The sequence below is a fragment of the Agelaius phoeniceus genome, chromosome 13, assembly GCF_051311805.1.
Source record: "Agelaius phoeniceus isolate bAgePho1 chromosome 13, bAgePho1.hap1, whole genome shotgun sequence".
Lineage (NCBI taxonomy): Eukaryota > Metazoa > Chordata > Aves > Passeriformes > Icteridae > Agelaius > Agelaius phoeniceus.
This window is the reverse complement of record NC_135277.1, coordinates 20,141,306-20,161,630: the sequence shown is the minus strand read 5'-3', so window position 1 is coordinate 20,161,630 and position 20,325 is coordinate 20,141,306. Positions and strand designations below refer to the sequence as shown.

Below are 20,325 nucleotides of genomic sequence, written 5' to 3'. Positions count from 1 at the left end.
CTGGGACACCCAGCACAGCAAGGACATGGACTGCAGCCACTCCAGAGGAGCCCATGAAGATGATCAGACAGCTGGAGCAGCTCTGCTATGAACACAGGGTGAGAGAGCTGGAGCTGTTCAGCCTGGAGAAGTAAAGGCTCTGAGGAGACCTTTGAGGCCCTTTCAGTGTCTAAAAGGGCTTCAAAAGTGGGGCCCAGAGAGGCTGTGGCTGCCCCAGCCCTGGAAGTGTCCAAGGCTGGGTTGGTGGGGCTTGGAGCAACCTGGTCTGGTGGGAGGTGTCCCTGCCTGTGGCAGAGGGGTTGGAAAGAGATGATCTTTAAGGTTCCTTCCAACTGTTATAAATGATCAAATCGGGAGCCAAATTTATAAGAAAATTTAGCAATAGCAATGATTTATTAGATTGTCAGTGAAACAGAGTTTCGATCAAAACAAAAACCACCACAGCCAAGGCAGCGTCAACCCCAGGATCGGCGCTGGGTGAACCTGGATCTGACCACCAAAATGTCAGAGTCTCCCCCTCAGTTCACACCGACTGCTTCGTGCAGCGAGCTTTTATACAGTTTATTCTGCTGGGGCAGAAATGACCGAATGTTCCTTTGTGTCCCTTCACATGCAGAACTGGGGCCGTACATGTGCAGGGTTAGACAAGGTCCAGTTCCAGGTGTCTGGATGCTGTCAGAGCACTCCGGAGAAGTCGGCATTCACATGTAACAGGGTGGTGCCGGTAATCAGTGTAGTAGATGCAATCTTCGAGGTGCAGATCACTCTTACATTCCAGGGAAGTCGGTGATCACCGCTCAGGAAGGTTCCATTCATACGTTAACAAACTCGGTATTATCTAAACGTAGTCCGGGAACTAATTGAATAAAAATAAGACTCTGCTCCCGGCTGGGGTGGTCAAAAGACATAGCTTGGATTTTACAATATTTTATACATTAATAGCATGAATTATCTATACCATATACTACACAACCCAACTCATTCTACGATTTAGGGGAACTGGAACTGCTAAGTCATGAGAGAAACAGGGACCTGGTGCTGTAGTCAAGGTTATGGCACGAGAGAGATAAAGAGAGTCCATTGACTTCTAACTTCAGCAATACAGTGTTCATTAACTTAGAGATTACCACAAACACAATGGAATCACATCTTTTAATTGACCATGATACCTCTGGCAAACAGAGGCAGGGACAGAGCTGAGCTGAAGGACAGCTGGAGGAACTTAAATGTCAGAAGTCAAAATTTATTTGTCCTTAACTATAGTTCTATCCTACCTGGAAGCAGCTCAGTAAATTCTCTTACCTTCTATTCAATAAAATGCTTTGTAAAAGGGTTTTATAACATCACCTTCTAAACCTGTTCATTTTTGTTCCTCCTGTCTTCTCAGCTTTTCCAGTACAACCTTTCTATATAAATTTATTAGAAAACAATTTATAGTATTACCATCAATGATTCTTCCTGCAGCATTGTAAACATGCATAAAGGTTTACATGACTGATAAGGCATGTTCCTGCCCCAAGGGCCTGTGTTAGTTATTAAATTAAGTCTTTATACTTTTTACATTAATATACTTCAATGCAAATTTTAAAAGGCATTATTAAGAAAAAGCAAAGTGGAACAATGACAAGCAAACTACCAAGAATCACCTACTCACAGATTCTAAATAAGAATAACAGTATTTTGACAATAGAGTCCAGAAGTTCTTAATGTTCGAGGAATATCTAAAATACTATTGCCTTCAATTCAGTTACAATTTACTGATATCAAACTTCACAGCACCCGAAGCAAAAGGTGCTACATACACCTGTAGCACAACTAAACTCAAAGAGTACAACTAAAAAAAGAGTTTCAAGCTATTCACACTGAGAACTGGCCTTCAGTTATTTCAGCACTGAAAAGAAAGAAAAAGTGTTTCTCAATTTCACTGCTATGAATAAGCCTGTCTTATCCCCCTGCAATTCTTTAGCTCCTTGTATGCAAGCAACACTCTGGGCCAGCACATGAAAAACAGCAGGCTGGCACATCCTTCATGCTCCCTCTCTTCAATTTACCATTTCACTTAAAAGCAAAGTCATGACAGTTGATGTGAAAGCCTCAAAAACCCGAGCCAAGAGCAGAAGTAAGATCTGCCAGCCTCTGGCAAAGCCTGGCACATGGCTCTGAGTGCACAGTCTCTCTCTAAGGGTGGAAAAATTGAACATGAAAGACAAAGAGGAAGATCCACACCACAGAAAATTCCACAGGAGAGCCTGAGCAAATGCACTAATGCTTCAAATCTGCAGTCACCCCATTTAACTGGAATGTAATGAGTAGAGTTCATCTTGTGGGAGAAAAATGAGAAGGAAGCCTTGGGATGGGATGGGACAGACAGCAAATGAATCTGGGCAAAAGGAGCTAAGGAGGCAGTGACAGGGACAGACCAGAGAGGCCAGAAAGCAGGAGCAATCCACAAGATGTGGGCAAAAGAAAACCAGAATTTTCACCATTCCACAGCCCTGCCATGGAATCCAAGGTTCCTCAAACATTCTCACTGCTCTGCTTTGGCAGCAGTGCCTCCCACCCACCTGCCACAGGGACAAAATTTGCTCTCACATCAGCTGCAGTGATAGAAGTCAGCACAGTCCTGGGTCATGGGCACAAACAGGACAAGGAGATGACAGCAGGACCATGGTGGAGTAGGCTGAAAGTATTTCTGTTACCAGGATGCCACCAGAGAAAGAGAAGTAAAATCAGAGAGGACATACAAATATGGTGCTGGGGAAATCTTTTAGGCTTACAAACCTTCAGAGGTTGTTTAGCATTGGGAATCTATCCCAAATCACCAGAGTTCCTTATCAAAGTAAGAGTGAACCAAACTTTGCAAATTTTTCATAGCACATCCTTAATTTCTAGATTCATAATTTGGTATCTCATTTGATGAAATCTTAATTTGTGCCCCAAATCAAGAGGCATCATGTCTGAATACAAACATGGCATTTAATGCTAAGAGGATAAAAAATGTTGCATCTTGAAAAAATGTTGCACACAGATTTAGAGATTACTTTTTAACATGGTACCTCAACTAGTAATCCCTATAATGGGAATAATACTATTCAATTCATTCACTTCATAAAGGTGAAAACAATTTCATTAATGTCTGAAAAAGTGAATAGACCCCCAGGTAAATTAATCATTTGCTCTTCAAAGCAAAGTTTGAAAAGCATGTATTAAATAAATGCATCATGTTTGAATAAGGACAACAAACCTACTAAAAGGCAAACATATGTTCTGGGCCCTGGAAATGGTCAGGATCTTGTAGGGAAAAAAATACTGCCTTAATATTCATGCTGCTATATAGCTGGCACTACCTGTCATACAGGTAGGGAAAGTCAGCATTCAGGGTTTGACTTGGTAAGCTTGGTCATGGGCTTCTAATGTGGCTTCCTGAGTGTAAGATACAGAGCAAAAACATTTTGCTAATCATGGTTCTACCAATTTTCCTTCTGTATTCTCAGAAGTTTAGAAAAGAGAGTAATGCCTTGTGAGCTAGCAAAAAATCATCTGTGTGACAAAGCTCTTTCTTCCACCTCTATGTGATACAAGTTCCTGTTTGGTCAGCATCCTTTGAACCCATTCTCTGTGGGTGTCCATAAAATGCTGTGGTATCTTAATCTCATATACACCAACTACTTGCCTGTGCTTCTGAGCTCCTCCCCTGGCATTTACCACTCTGCACTACACAGTTCCTCCTGAATCCTGCACATATTTCATGGCATCCTTTCAGACATCCTTAACCTTAAACTTTTATTCAAAAGGAGCACTCAATACCTCAGAGTTTCTCATGCTCTGTGGCTGTTAGCTCTAGCCACCTAACCCAAGCTCACTGAAAATTCTCAAGCCCCCCCCAAAAAGAAAGAAAAGAAAGAAAAATATGTGACTCGATAGGGTTAGTAAAACCCTGCATGTCTACAAGTTTTGTTCAAGTTTCTTTCTAAGAGACACATAAAACAAATCAGGGGAAAATTTACATTAGTAAAGTTATTTTTATTATCTCATCAAGGTTGGGATGTAGATGGCAGAAGCCTCAGCTTCCATCTGTCACACCAAGGGGCACCACAGCAGCAGTCAGAGCACACAGGGTTCATCTCTTGGCACACAGAACAGCTTGTCCTGCCCCTTTGAGATTTCCTTCTTGGGGGAAGGAAATTAATTAGCACTAATAAGTTAGGTCAGAAGGCAACAATGATTTCCAAGCTATGTGCTGCAGGAGCAGCACACATGGACTTGCACACACTGACACAGAGGCTGCCCCACTTTGTGTCCTTCTGAAGGACAGAGAGCAGCCCCAGTGACTGTGCTGTACATGAGGCTGTGCTGCTTTGTACATTCTCACAAGGGAATTGTCCAGCTCCAGTGGGACTCACTGGTGTCAAACACCTCCCCATTTACACTTCCATAGCCAGGAATGGCCTTGATCTAGATGTGGCAATGACAACCTAAATAGATACCGGGGAAATACTAAATTCAGCAAGTAATGTTGAGATAAACATGAAAGGCCTTATTAAAAGCTACCACAAATCCTTCTGCAGATTCCAGCAAGCTTTGAATCAGGCCCTGTTAGAGCAGCTCCCAAGCTCTGACTTTGCTGACCAGATTCAAGGCTCCTGCCCTTCATTTTACCAGTTCCATTTTCCTCTGGCTCATGACCTCATGGCCAAAGGCCAAGGTCCCCATGTGAGACCTTCCCCTTCCTCAGAAACACAGGATGAGACTAATGCAGAGTGATGAGCAAAACACAAGAGCCAAGTTGTAACAGTCACACTTAGCACCATGTAAGCCAGTGCATTTAAAAATGAGCATAAAGCTAAGTGCAGACAAGAATAATTTTCACATCAGAAGACAAATATCACTGGTATAATAATAATGTAAAATTAAAATATTAGAATCAGCTAAACTTAGAAGATAGATAGCAAAATGAATAATATATGCAAGTACAATCCAGAGTTCTGTTTTATGCATACAAGGGGAATAATTAACTGATCTGGAAACATGTAAATGAGGGCTTAAAAGCATTTTCAAAACAGCACATCCAATTCCAGTTACACACGCAGAAGTTGCTACATTATAATAATTAGATTTTTTTCACAAAAGATTTATTTATTTTGAATAGGAGTATTAAATATTATACTAATTACTAGTTATTTTACTTTGTACCCAGGGAAAAGGAATGAATATTCATTAATTCCTCAAGCTACCAAACCCCAACAGACCAGATGATTCCAGCATTGCTACTGATAAGTAAGGAAAAATTTTGGTACAAAATCAGTCTCATCTCCCTCTCTCCACAAATTGCAGCTCTGTCTTTTTTACATGTTAAGTGCACTACAAGAAGCAACAGACAACAAATAAAATCACAATATATCGGTGTTTTTCCTTTAATTGGTAAGTCTTTTTGTATAATGCCCCCGAGTAAGCTTTTTACTAGTATTATTTTGGGAGTATTATATCGACTTTGCTGGGGTAGCAAAGGTAAAACTCAGTGTATTCTAGAAGTAAATAATAATCAAAACTTCATACATATATTCATCTGTCCATTATTTTTTAAGCTGCAGAAGCTCTGCTGGTTCTCTGCCATGGTTATAGGAAGTGTGGGAACGCCCCTTGTCCCTGAGACCCCAAGTGGCCCAGAAGAGCCCCACCCTTGGGGAGCTCATCCCTGGACACCTCAGAGACCAGATGTGGGCACCAGTCATGGAGTGCCTCAGGCTCAGTCCCTGCACAGCTTCAGCCAGGGGCTGCAGGCTCCAGCTGGGCATGGAGAACCTGCCCAGGCTCCTTGGAAGACCAGCCCTGACTGTCTAAAGATCTTAAATGGTCAGAGACAGAGAGGAGCTATCTGCCTGTAAGTTAATTTGATATTTATGTTATAATTACCATTTGTGACATTTCATTCAAATCCAGAATGGTTGCAGACCAACTAAATTTATTTCTCAAAACAGACCTAAATCTTACTGGAATTAGGTGGACTCTCTTGACAGAGTCTTAGTGGAAGGCATGAATTCTGTATGAGCCTGGATGCTTTCTGTTGCACGGTTTCACTCTTCATTTTAAACTGTCTTTATTTTACAGTTAGAGACAGTGCAAGATGAATTTTAACAAGCAAGTTCAGAATCTAATCACTGATATAGTAGCCAACTCATTACTTTATAATTTGTTTTATTAAAACATTACTGTTTATTAAAACATCATTGCAAAAAACCCCTCAAAATTCATGAATTGCTTCCACATACTTCTAAGAGGCCAAAATTTAAAAAATAAATAAAATAAGCCTTAAGAGAATTTTTACTTTAGCTGAAATTTAAGTATTTACACTTTGCACTTTGAAATCAGTCTACAGTTTCACACTTAGATGTTCTCAAAGAAGGTTAAAATCTCTTATTTGGACACTCAATCCAAACAGACATGTAAGAAACCCCCTCTACTCCCTATAAGCAGGATCTACATGTGATCTAGTGATGGAGATGCAAGATTCCCATGGCTCTGAAGAGTGTTTAATAATACACGTAAAATATTTCTTTTGAGCAGCACAAATCTCCTCTTGATTCTCTCATTTTACAATAACCCAAACTCTGTTCTCTCTTAAAGAGCCCTCTCAGGGCTCATGTCTTGGAGTGGCAGTGTAAAACAGCTTTTTTTGGATTGACTGTTTGCACCTTGTTTTCCTTGCACAGGCAAGTAAGGTCACCTCTCCTGAGCCCAAAGGATGAACTCCGATCATCTGCTGACGAACTCATCCATGTCACTCCGTACATCCCACGGAAAAAGGGCACTTTAGAAGAAAGTATGCACTAAAGCTAAAGTGACATCAAGTCCCTTGCCAACCCCCCAGCACTCTGAGAACTGAATATGCCTCTTTTGAGTGCAGAACTGGACTAACTCTTAGCACAACAGGAAGAATAAGGAGGGTTCTTTTGTTTGTTTGCCTTGCCTCAGCTAAAATCCAGAAATACAAACACACGAAGTCCCAGGCACTCCTCTCACATTTCACATGCAGTTTCCAAGACATTGTAATGCAGAGTAGCTCTGAGCAAAGCATGGAAACACACAGTGTGGTGTCAGAAAGTGTGCCAGGGCCTGAGCACGATGTGCGGGAACAGTACGTCAACTGAAACCAAACTCTTTTCAGCTTGGCACCAAGTCCTCAAAGACTAACACTAAGTCAGGGAACATGCTCTAGCCCTAAATATCTGAATGAATGCTCAAGTTCTTTCCCGAACAAGAGGATATGTGAAGAATTGTTTTCAGAATTTGAGCAACTACATGAATTTTTCTATTACTCTTTTTGTTTTAAACTTCCCATTTTCTTTTATACTCATGAGCACAATTTATAGCATCCATGATTGGTACAAAACAATACAGTGACATGAAGCATGTCACTGCTTTTTAAAGATCCTGCATAGACAAATAACATAAAAGAAACCAACTAAAACAAAGACATTGATGTATAAATAATATAAAAACCATCAGTTAAGAAGCTACTGAAATAAACTAGTAGTTTAGGTATTTACTATCTGTCTAACGCAATGCAGTCAGAATCAGGTTAAGTGAGTTGTGTGCATGCAGGGGTGATACATTGGTCAGAATTATTCTTTGCTAATTTGATATGCTACTATAAAACATGCAGTGAAATATTTCAAAGAAAATGTATTATATTAAATGTTACCTTTTTTCCGCTTTTCAAGTAATTAATTACTCAAACTGTTACGAGAAAGAGTCTAGATTCACACACTTGTAATGACTAGGAGGATATTTAAAATTCATTACAGTACATTAAACTTTCACTGATTAGTTAGCATCACTGCAAAATAAATAAATAGCCAATTTGCTTTGATCAGCAGAAATTCTGATAAAATCAGCAAAACACCAATTAAAATGTGAAAAATGCCACCTACTGCTATTATTCTAATGGAACTAAGACATATAGAAGAAACTGATTCAATGTTTATTTTCATATCAGCTGCATCTTCAAACTGTAAATCATTACAGCTTTTACTTGCATCTCTTCCTCACAAGCCCAGAATTAATTCTGTAGATGGATTTACTATGGACTGCATCGTACTGGAATATACCATCCTATCATAAACAGAATAATAAGGTCTTGCTGCACTTCTGTGAACTCCTGTTGGGAGGGGCAGTGGGGAGCAGCAATTCACTCAGAAATATGGTAAGAGAGATGAAACTTGACATGAGGGATTTTTGCCTGAAACTTTCTTCTTTGGAAGCAGGTGGAAGGGAATGAAATGATTAAGTAGCGGTGCTATATTTAGTTATACACATTTCTTATTTATTGGGTTCCTCGGCTTTGAGGCCCTGAGCCTGCAAATAACCATGCAGTTGCCTGTAAATTGGCTGGAATGTTCTGAAGACATGGAAGGTAAAATCTCAGTAGCTGGCCTGCAGTTTTTAGCAACTTTAACTTCTATGAAATAAAGGGATTTCATAGAATGAACAATTCTTATACCTACACAAATTTCTGACAATACCAGTGCCTCTTATTTCACATATATAATCTTCAGCTGGAGTGATTGCTGGGTATCCAATTAACACAATCTGAGTAAACTCCTGGAGCTCCTGGCTGCTTCAACTGAACACAGACTGAACCTTTTGAGCACAGCTCCACATTATGGGGGGACAAAATTGCAGCCTTCCAGCTCCTGCAGAGAGCCTCCAGGGAGGATGGAGAGGGACTATTTACAAGAGCATGGAGTGACAGGATAAGAGAGAATGGCTTCAAACTGACACAGGTTTAGATTGGATATTAGGAAGAAATTGTTGCCTGTGAGAGTGGTGAGCCCCTGGCACAGGTTGCCCTGAGAAGCTGTGTCTGCCCCATTGCTGTCAGTGTTCAAGGCCAGGTTGGGTGGGGCTTGGAGCACCCTGGGAAGGTGCCCCTGCCTGGCAGGGGGTGGACCTAGATGATCTGTAATGTCCCTGCCAGCCCAGGTCAGACTGTAATTCTATGAGGACTATGGTTGATTTGAGCTACTGCATTCTCCGGATCATCTCAGAAGTCTTGCCAGCTCTCAGAAAAGAGAACCACACCATGTATCTAACGTACCAGTTGCCTGTAGTGCAGCCAGACACAAATAATTAGTGTTTACTCTTTCCCTATGGGAAGTTGTTTTGGTCAGATATCCTCTACATGAACCACTGCCCACCATGAAGTGTTTATGTACACAAGCCCGCTTCCTTATGGTTTATTTGCCCATTTAAACTCCAAAATGGAAAATTTTCATAATACCTGGAATGGAAACTGACCAAAGACTTTAGTACTTGATCCACTGTGGTCACCCGGTCCCTTACGGACTGTCAGCAGCAGCTGGCACTTGTTTAGAGATAAATCATGGACTTGCAACCACAGGGAGACATAGTTCTGGAATAAAATACCAGCTAACAGGGAATTAAAAAGCTTAATCACAAGCACATTCTTCTCTTGGAGTAGAGTTCCTGTGAGAGATTAACTCTCAGTGCCCTTGCAAAACAGGATTTGATATCAGAAGGACTTCAGTGGAGGGAAACTAATGATCTGGCACACAGGAGGAAAAGAACCCCAAACTATCACAGGTTTGGAGAAGTCAGCACAAAGATAAGAAGAGCTGGTGTGTCAGCTTGAGACATGAAGAGAGAAAAGCCAGAGTGTCTGTGCTCCAATGCAAAAGAACGCAGAGTGCACAGCACCTTGAAAAAAAAAGGAAAAACTAACCTTGATGTCAATGAAGGAATTAAACAGTAAAGACCTGTCAGTTATGGGGTAAAGCTCTTGAAACAAATTCACCAGGTAACATGTCTTTTCCCAGCTCTCATTACCCTTCCCTTGCTGACAAAATTTGCTCAGATGGCAGAGCAGCAAAAAAAACCACCACACATCTCCCTAAACAAGTAGACTTTAGCCCAAGGCTTGTTTTCTCTCACCACCTGCAGTTGTGGCAGCAAAAATGTGAGCAAGCTGACTAAATGGATGGCTAAACAGATACAAAGTGCCTGCTGCAGTCAGTATCAGGCTGCCCTGAGACTCTTAAAAAGTTCATTCATTTCACTCTCATGAAAAACCAATAGATGCCATAAGAGTTTACTCTAATTGGAATTTTGATTTCTAATGAGGAATCATAGCCTAAGAATAGACAGCCTGTACTCATGCTGCAAACCCAGCTGCTGACCAGAAACAATAGCAATCGAGTAGATCTTTTTGTTTAATTTTTTTTTTCTGTTTAAGCAGCAAGGGAAGTAGGGCTTATTTGCTCAAATGCCTATTAACCAACACATTGTAAGTCCAAACTAGCTCTTCATGAGGGCCCAGGTCTATTTGAAAACAAGGGCACAAGAGCACATAAAAAATAAAATAAAAGAGAAACATGAATATATCAATCTGTTTTTCTCCCTGTCACAGTCCCCATGCTCAGTTTCAAGCCATAAGGCTGGTAAAGTACAGACACTCTCTAAAATGCGCAGCACATCAGAGTCCTGCCCCCAGCACACGAGGGAGCTTTGAGGCACATGCACCTCCTTATTAAGAGATTTTGGGTACAGTCAGGAAAACATGGGAAAGATTACACAGTTTTTGCTACCCACTTTTTCAGTGTCCAGCACCCACAAGCTACATGACATAAACAGGCTTATGCCATCTCTCTCCAGCCCAGGCTAGTATGAAATTTTGTAAATTATTATGTTACCAACAAGGAAGGAACTCCATGTGTAGTCTCAGCCATCAAAAGAGAGCACCAGTCTATGAGAAGAAGACAAAATTTCATGCCAGATCCACAGTACAGGTAACAAAACCATTCAGAATGTGAGACCTGGCCTTACATCTCCCCCCGTGCCTGCACACAGGATGTGCAAAGACATTGAAGTTGATGGTTCTGGGCAATCAAGGAGCCCTCACAGGATCTCTGGTTTCTCCAAGAAAGTGCTGTTTCAGGATAAGAGTGCAAGATGCAGCACAGACTCCCAGTTATCTTATTGTCCTTGGGTTTAAGTCAGCTTTTCACACAATTTCCCTGCAGAACCAGCACTATATTAATTCACATCCTCTGCTGTTCATTGTTTATGAAACCTGCATCTTTCACTTCTTTTTCAACTATTGTAGCACTTTCTAATACACAGGAAAAATAGATACTCAAAATGAAATGTTACTTTGAAGTTCAGTAATTTGGAAGGAAAGTTACAGATACACATACACCAGCAATCGTAAATGGTCTGAGGTTTGAAGGATTTTTCCACTTCAGTTAAATATATTGAGAAGTATCTTAAAATAATTAAAAAGTGCTGGAAATAAGCAGTATTTGGAATTAATGGAAGCTATATATTCACCCTGTTGCATTCATTATTTTTAAATTATAGTTCCCACAGATTAAGAAACGCATTGAAGTTAAAATGAAGCAATTTTGTTGCTAAATATTGTCATTTAGATTAAAATATATGTGTCTGTTGAATCCAAAAGCTAAACAGTACTACTGCAGCTGCTTTTATATTTGCAAAATCTAAAATAAACTGCCAACAAGCAATGAACAACAAATGGGAAAACATTTAAAAAGAATAAAAGCCTCAATATCCCCATCTCCCTGGGTAACTATTTTCTTACATGGTATGGGTTGTCAATCATATTATGCAGACATCAAGAAAGTCATGTTATATTAATTGCACATTTCTAAATAGTCTAATAACGGACACATACCTCATAGATGCTGAAACATATGGTTGAGTCCAAAAGGTTGTTCATAACCCTCTCTTATCCAGCTATTGGCTGGCACTCTGCATTGAAGTACCACCTTCACCATATTGGTAACACAAAGTAATTAAAAGCCTTTGATAAGCCATTTTTAAATGAATATGACTCATTGGAAGCAACAGTAAAAGAAAGAATGGAAATTCTTATCCTCCTGCCAAGAGTCTCACAGGAGCTGGCTCACACAATTACAAACTCAAATATCATTCTTCCAAATCATCAAATCTCTATGGATTTCTGAACTTTTCAAGTTGGATCCTTCATCTGGGGGAGCACTCATTTGAAGCAAACTACCAGACAATTTTACACCCAATCTTCCAGGGTATTGGTAAGACCTTGGATGCTAGCAGCCTGTGTTCACACTAAACATGGAAGAAACAACCTTCGACACCACAGTTGCAAAAAAAATTAAATACATCATCACCACACAAATCAACACATAAATAAATCCACATTAATGGCTCAATTTTTATTTACATTAATGACCCTACTGGTAACCTTTGAGGCACAATTTTATCCCAACAACTCAAGAGAGAAGGTAAAGTTTTGTTGTAACCCATTTTCTATTTCAAAAACTTCAGTGTATTTTAAAGGGAAACATATAAAATGCATTTTACATTTACTCCTTCACACTAGTATAGAACTTACAGAAATGTCACCAACCAATATTTCTATGGTTCCATAGAGACTTTAGCAATTAATTTTTTTTCCCATTCCATTCAATAAATTATGACACTTCATATCAGATCTAAACAAACCAGCTAAGGCAAATGGGGACGGGATGTATTTCCTCAATGATTTTACTAAATAGGTCACTGTTATTACATTTCCTACACCCTTTCCATGCAGTCCTTTATAGGCATAATCATCAGCAGAAGTAACACAAAAATACTTTAGAATAAACTCTCTTCTCTGCTGCTTTGATGCAAAAAGTGAACATGAAATTCTAGAAGCTCCTTGAGACTGTGTTCCAAGGACCTCACCAGTGGTGCAATGTGAAATGACAACAGAAGAATTCAGCTATGAGGAAATTGAGGTGCTTACCTGGCTCAAGGCTTCTGGGCTGACCTGTAGCTGCAGTGTTTCCCATTAATTGCCACTCCTTGTTCTCCTCACAGCAGCTCCAAAACCAATAGGCCATTCACTAGCTGGAAAAGAGAAAACATAACTAAACAAAAATTAGAAAGAAAGAAAGAACGAACAAAAGATAGAAAATGAGAAAAATTGCCTATGTGTTTTAGAAGTGAGAAGAGTTCATTATAGCACTTAAAAAGAAATAATTTCCTGTAAGTACACACTCAGAACACTATGAAATCTTTAGGGGTATATGACTAACCAGTCAAGGAAACAAGTTTTGTCTTTACACTACTTGGTTATCCTGTTTATTTCCTAATAGTTCTACATCCATAAAAGGCCAAAGGACTCTGACCTTGGCAAGCTAACTAAGCAAGAAAAGGCAATCATGTGTGCAAGGTTGTCACCTACACTACAAATTATGATAAAATATATCTCAGTATTGGAAAAAATAGCTGTATGTCTTCAGTGACATCCACTGTAGTACATTTAAGAATTTGAATAGGACAGCAATTTATTTTGCACTAAAATGTTTTATGGTTATCATAAAGCATTATGTCTTCAGAGACTGAAAGGAGATGTTTTTATGGACTGTTGCTTCTTGTTGCATTATCTTTGTAGATCAAAAAATATTCCTCTGGTTTTTTTTTCCTTTTTTTTTCAAGTGGCCCCCATTGCCCCACTAATAATAGATGTCGCACAGTGGTTCAGTCTGATAAAAAGGAAACTGCTAAACAAAGTGTACAAGGAACATATTTCTAACACTAAAGCGTTTTACAATGAATGATTATCCAGCTAATTAGTGAAATAAATAATAATAATTGCCTGTCCCTTCTCATTAGACTCTTAGAAAGAAAATGGAGCCCCCAAGCAGAGTTCTAGCTTTTGATTTGAAAAATTGGACATTGGTACCATTTTATTATCACTTTGCCAAAAATCCAGTCCTCTTGCACAAGGAGAGGTGGACAAAATGACAGGCAGATTAACTGATGGGCAAGATGTCCATATTTAGCTTAATAATAGTTTTGAGATGGTAATTGAGTAACCTTCTATGGTTACTGTCTGGAGAGTCTGAACTAGCAGTGAGGATTAGGTGGAACAAATAGCCAGTGTGTGCTTATGACAGGGTAATCTGATGGATTTCAGGCTTATCTAAATATATGTAAATTGTAGATAGTGTATAAATTGATTATGCTTTAATGCTATCAATGTATCAGAGCCCCTTCCCCTTCATCACACGTTCTTCAGCCTTTGACCAAAATTCTGCTTGCACATGGCTGACATTGGTCTGTTTCTTGGGATTGTCTTCTTGTAGTCCCCTTTTTCCAGACATTTTTGAAAATTCTACACTTTACACAGAAATAGAATGTCTGCAAAACAAAACACACCTAAACACTTGATGCTGAAGGAATTTCACTGGCCTCTAATGAGGCAGCGAATCAGCCTGGAGGAGTTTGGTTCCAATGTGATGCTGGCATTAAACTGAGTTATTCATATCACACAACCAAGCAACCTCTCTAGACTTTAGTATAGCTCTCAACGGCCTTTTTCCAAACCAAAAGCCTTCAGAGGATTAGCACCTCTGTGAACCTTTTGTTCACTAATATGATATTATACATTACCCCCCAAGTACCAGCAAGATCTTTGACTGCTGTTGTCAGACACCAATAAACAGAACAAACAAGATCCCCTACATAGCCCAAAAGCTTTGAGACTACAATATAGATGTGCTTTCAAGAAAATACATGGAATGGTTGTTTACTTATTTTGACATCGCTTCTTGCCATAATCCCAGTGTGATCCATATAAAATGCCCTGTACATCCTTATGCAAAGCTGTGCTCCCAATCCTGCCAGTTTAGGAGCAGAATGTAATCAAGACAGTTTAGAGGACACCAGAGTTTTAAAGAGACTCCTTCAGGCTGCAGTATTATAACTCTGGAGCCCTTCCAAACATTTCCTTGTAACGCTTTATCATTTTAGTCTTTCAGATATTAAGCTTCAATTTCCAATATAAAAAAACCCCAAGAAAAAACACAAGAAAAAACCAACCAGCAAAACCCTCAAGATAATCTTCTGACTTTCCCATCCTTTACAGATTTTTAACTTGAACTGTCATGGAAAGCTGCAGACTTTCACACATGCTAGATTATGAAACTTACTCACTGATGGTGGTGCAAAGTCTTTCCCACCACAGGGTTAAAAATAGCATTTTTGAAGCATCGTTTCAGATTATATTACCAGAATAACATTTACACTTCTCTAACTCCTTTGTTTCTTTGGCTGTGCTCTCCAGTAGAGTAAGAAATCATAATTTTCCTCGTCTTTGTACTGCACATTGCACAGAATTTCTTTTGTCATTATAAAACAGTCCCAGAGCAAATTCCATTGACAAACACACAGAATCTCTAAATAACTTTCATTTCCCAAACAGAAAAGTGTGATTCATAGCACATAAACAACTGCTTCTCTCTAAGTCCTACTTTATATCTTCACATTAATAAATGCTTTTTCAAGTTATAAACAGCAGCATATTTTCCTAGGGTTTTTCTTTAATTCCTGAATGACACATCCCACAGGTGACATGTAATGTGCAGGATGGAACTGGGAACAGCTAAAGTGGAGGGAAATAGCTCTTCAGCAAAAACTCAACTCTGGAAACGCATACAAAAATGGAATTCCTAACATGGAGTTGCTAAGGTGTCCACATGAAAGGCACATCTCCTACATTCATTTTTATGTCATGTTCTTCAAACTGTGTCTGGATAAGACATCAAAATTCCTCATTCTCATTCCTGGAGAAGTGGATCCGAATTAAGCAAAAAATTAGGTGCTTTTATATACCTAAAAGTTCAGATGAAAACCCTGAAAAAAACTCAGAGCTGTTCAGAAAGGCATCAGGGTTCTTATTCCACAGATATTCAACTTGTGCTCATTTCTGACCCAGGCTTGTGAGATCAAACTAAATTATACATTTCTGTTTGGTAAACGGTTATATTATTTTAATCTCCCTGTTCCAAGATAAATTAGTGTCAGCAGGACTGTTGCACGTGTCAGAGCTGAGCCAGCCACAATGCACAGAGTATCCCCATACAATTTGAGAAGGCTTTAAGCATTCACCCACACACAGTAACACCACACCTCATCACAGGGCCTCAGGAGTCTGCCCACACAGAGGAACACCTCACCTCTGCACAAGGCTGCCAGCATCTGCTCCTCTTGCTCTTCAGCCCAACCTTTTACACCCCTCATGCTGATGCATTGCCCCTGGGTGCCCTCTGCTCCCTTTGGTGCTTGCTCAGTGCCCCTGGGCACTCCATGGCTCATTGCTGGCAGTGCTGCTCACCTGCTGCTCACAGCTGCACCCATTCCCAATTGCCACAACCTGTGTGCCTATACAGGATCAACCATATCATCACAGCACAGTATCCCAGAAAGCTGATCATTTAAACTGTTCAAACCCAGAGTTTGCTGCAGTCAGGCTGAAGTCCTTCCCAACAGCTAGAATCTAGTTTTGAAGGCAAATCAGTTCAGTTACTGAGGCCTTCAGATCACACTCTGAATTACAAATGCAAGGAGCTGCCCATGTTCCTCACCTGTCAGGCAGTGATGGGTCTCTGCTATTCACTCCATGAGACCACACCAACTCTTTCTTGGTCACATCCATTTAATGTTAGTATGCAACATAACGGGAGATTGTGTCCACACATCTCTACACAAAGATAAAAACTACCAAAACAAAATCTTCTTTAAATGCTACTCTATCAGAGGGTGTGCCAAAGCTCATTAAAATCAATGGAAGCTTTTCTTCTTCATTGCAACAGGGAAGAGGCTTTTCCTCTCTAAATAACATACAAAAAATGTAGCACACAAAGATGTGCATTCCAAGAAGAAAACACTGCATCAAGGCAATCACAGCCTAGCAAAAACTGGACAAGACAGGTTCATATTTTTAAGCTTAGTTTTGAATGGAAGTCACATTGCACACAACATCTATTTATTATAACAGTTGTATCACACATCTAAAATGAAAAGTGAAAATACAACGTGTATCAACCTGTTACTTTGGGAGAAGGACAGCTATTTTGCCTGAATCTTGAATAAAAGAGAAACAGACCCCTCTCTCTGAACAGGAACCAAAAGCTCTCATTAGAAAGTTCCTCTGTTTTCATTGATTATTTTGTTGCGACAAGAACACCTATAAATCTGATTGAATTAGGTTTTTAGACCTTTATTCCAGGTAATTTCCTCTACTCATGTGGACTTTCTCAGGAAATGAGATTTAATGAGTGATAGTCTTTACTGATAATCACAGGAGAGCTCATTAGCTTTCTGTCAGATTTGTACCCACTATTTGCCCTCAATATGCTTGTGACTTACTAGAGCTAAATAGGACAACAGAGAAAGCAGACTTAGGCAGATGAAGCAATACAGTGGATTTGAAATACTATAGAGATAAATATTTCTCCTTAATTTATTTTGAGAACTTAAAGGAAGAAAATCAACATGCTTTCTCTCCTTATTTAGCCTACTTTCTCTATTGTGTTGGCATTGCTGCCAGCAAGACATGCAGAATTAGAGAAAATTAAGAATGACATTTGAAGACTCCTTGGAGACACAGCAGCAGAGAACCAGCCTAAACAGTCCGAAATACAAGACACTGGGGACCAGAACACATTTCTGTTCCAGAATATAAATTGTGGTTTACCACAACCCTACAAAATCTTCAGGCTATCAATGACATTGATACACAAGGAGGGGCAGCTGAACCTGTTTTTGACTTGCCCCTCCCACATTTACAGCTCTTTACGTCCATTTCAGACCCTTCGGGTTGGGTTTTCTTCCTCTCAGCCCCTCCCTGGCAGAGCCTTCTGCTGCTGCCTGGCTCTGAGCTGGGCTGTGCAAGAGCTCCTGAGCCTGTGGCTGCAGCACTGGCAAAGACATTTCTGCTCTCCAGTGCTTGGTGGAGCAGCAGGGTTCCTCTGAGAGATGGGAACTGCAGGTGGAGAAACAGTAAGGCCATACACATCTCCTGAAAGGAGAGGCTGAGGGAAGCTGTGATTCCTGTTTCCTGGGTTGTTCCCAGCATTACTGATGGGATGCTGCTGGTTCCTGCAAGGTGCTGGTCCCAAACGACTTCACAACTCATCGCTTGCTTAGATAGTGTTGGCTTTTCTCTCTCTCTACAGGATTTATGCTCTTTCACTGGATTTCTTAGCTGGAAGGGAAAACTTATTCTGCTTCCTAGACAACTGAGGGTCATGCTGCATTCTTACAATCTGCTTTCACAAAATACCCCCTTTTCCAAACATACCTGAAGGACAGCCCAATAAGCAGGTGCTGGACCCAGCAAGGGGTTTTACCAGATTGTACTGTTGTAAGTATTCAATTTTTCCAGAAAATCATCCATAGCAGAAGAAAAAAAACCCTAGAAATGAACACCTTTCTTGAGCAATTTACTGTAGTTCCAATCCCCAAAGCAACAAGTACTCTTCTCAGTTTAACAGACAATACTATTTTGTTTTAACCCTCTCCCCTCAGCCCTCCTTTATACAACTTCTCCTGTTCTTCACTCTATCTTCTCTCCCCATTGTGTTCTCACATTTTATACAGAGAACAGCAGTGATTACAAAGGGGCTGATCAGGCTGGAAAGGGTGACATAGAAGAGTTGTCAAAGCAAAGAGAATTCTAAATTTTATTCTAAATTCTAAATTTTAAATCTTATTTCCAGAGCTCATCAGAGCTGACACAAGCCTCTTCTCCATAAAATTCAATCTATCTCCACATATTATAATGTTAACAAAGTTTGAGTAAATCATGGGAAAATTCTGAAGATGTGTGTTTTTAAATATATTGGTAAGTGTGGTCAATAAAGGAATTATCACCAGCAATGAATGTGACTACAAATTTCTAGCATGTTTATTTTAGCACCATTAACAGACCCCAGATGGGCCTAAGTTGAATTCCATCAGACAGGATGAAGATAAAATGTAAAAACACTTATTTCCCAACTATTTTAATGACCTGCTTATTCCATATAAAGAGGATTGTTAGAAAACAGAAACTTTCAGTGAACAGTGGGTTAAAAATTATCAGAGGTCAGTGAGGAAAAGATAATTAAATGGGATCAAAGCCTTGATCCCTCTCCTTTTTCAATTAGAACTGTCTGTTCAGATCTATCCTTTAATTTCACACTTGCATACTTCAGCACATATTCCCTGTGTACCCACAGCACCCATAGAAACACACAATCTTTATTTTACATTTGGGAAAGAAGTGTGCAAATGGTTATTTTTGCTGCATCAGAAAGAAAAATCAAATATGCACAACACCAGCTACTGCTTCAGAAATGAGACCTTGTTAGACTTTCACAAGGCTTCCATTCTGCTAATGTCTGAGCATGTCCATTACTGTCATTTTTTGTAGTTGCCTTCGCCACCTTCCCTTTAAATAGGAAATATTTTTATTTTCTTTTTCAGATGAAGAAGCAAGGCAGACCAATCTGACAGTGTTCCCAAAGGAAGTTCAGAAAGGAAAAGGGACACAAGGGTTTTTATGTCCCATGCTAGCTTACTTTGTCATGAACCAGCCCTGCAAGGTCATCAGGTCGCTTGACTGTACATGCGACCACTCAATTCTCCACCCAGGAACATGACTGAAAAAGCACAGAGCTCAAATAATCCAAATCCCTTTTATGCTTTAGGGTTTATAGTGTTCTGCACCAAATCTCACTTTTCTCCAGCTTGAATAAACTTTTGATAAAAGTTTAAGTGATAATGACCTATACAGCCGTCTTTGGCTTTTTAGGAAAATGACCTTGGTCATGATGCAGATTGATGGGCAGAGTAACTGACTGAGACCAGGACTTACTATTCTGTCACTGCCTCAGGTCAGAGTTCTGAGCAAAACAATCCACCTGTTTCATGCTTTCCCTTACTATAAATGCAGGAGGGGAACCAACCTGTAAGAGTCTGAGATCAGCCAGGGCAAACTTGTATTTATACCAGCTATAACAGCTCTGCATTTTCAACAAGTAATGTAGCTTTTTATCACCACTTCAATAGGGTTAGTGGATAAGTAGCAGTTTTACACATCTGCTCTTGCCTGTACTTGGCATCTCTCCCCTCCTCAGAAATGTCATGTTGAGATAGTCTTTTCTTCCCATTTAGAGTCTGTCCTGTGGGGCCAGTGGTGGCCACTGAAGCTGGAAGTTCCCTAGCCCAGCACTGAGAGGGGAGCAGAGTCAGCTGTGCACAGGAACAGGTTGTACTGATACAAGGTCTTCCTGAAGATCCCAGACTATTTGTCTAATCAGACCAGTTGCACATTCATGTACTTTTCATCTGTCATTTTCAAAGCCACAGAAATTGCCAGCTTTTTATGCCATTATATAAGATTCCCCCCCCCCCCCAGGAAGCTAATGGTTTTAAAGTCTGAGACATTGCAAATAAGGATTGCAGGTGTGATTCCAGCTCAGGATGACTTCAGGG

The 20,325-nt window shown here is 40.0% G+C and overlaps 1 protein-coding gene across 1 annotated transcript in view; it reads right to left on the bottom strand.

Annotated features, from left to right (window-relative positions):
• LOC143695177 (uncharacterized) overlaps window positions 1-20,325 on the bottom strand; it is a 213,823-nt gene that overhangs the window by 151,605 nt on the left and 41,893 nt on the right. The window contains exon 3 of the mRNA XM_077185610.1: window positions 12,806-12,909. The gene's annotated coding sequence lies outside the window, so the exon portion shown is untranslated. The remainder of the gene's footprint in view (window positions 1-12,805; window positions 12,910-20,325) is intronic.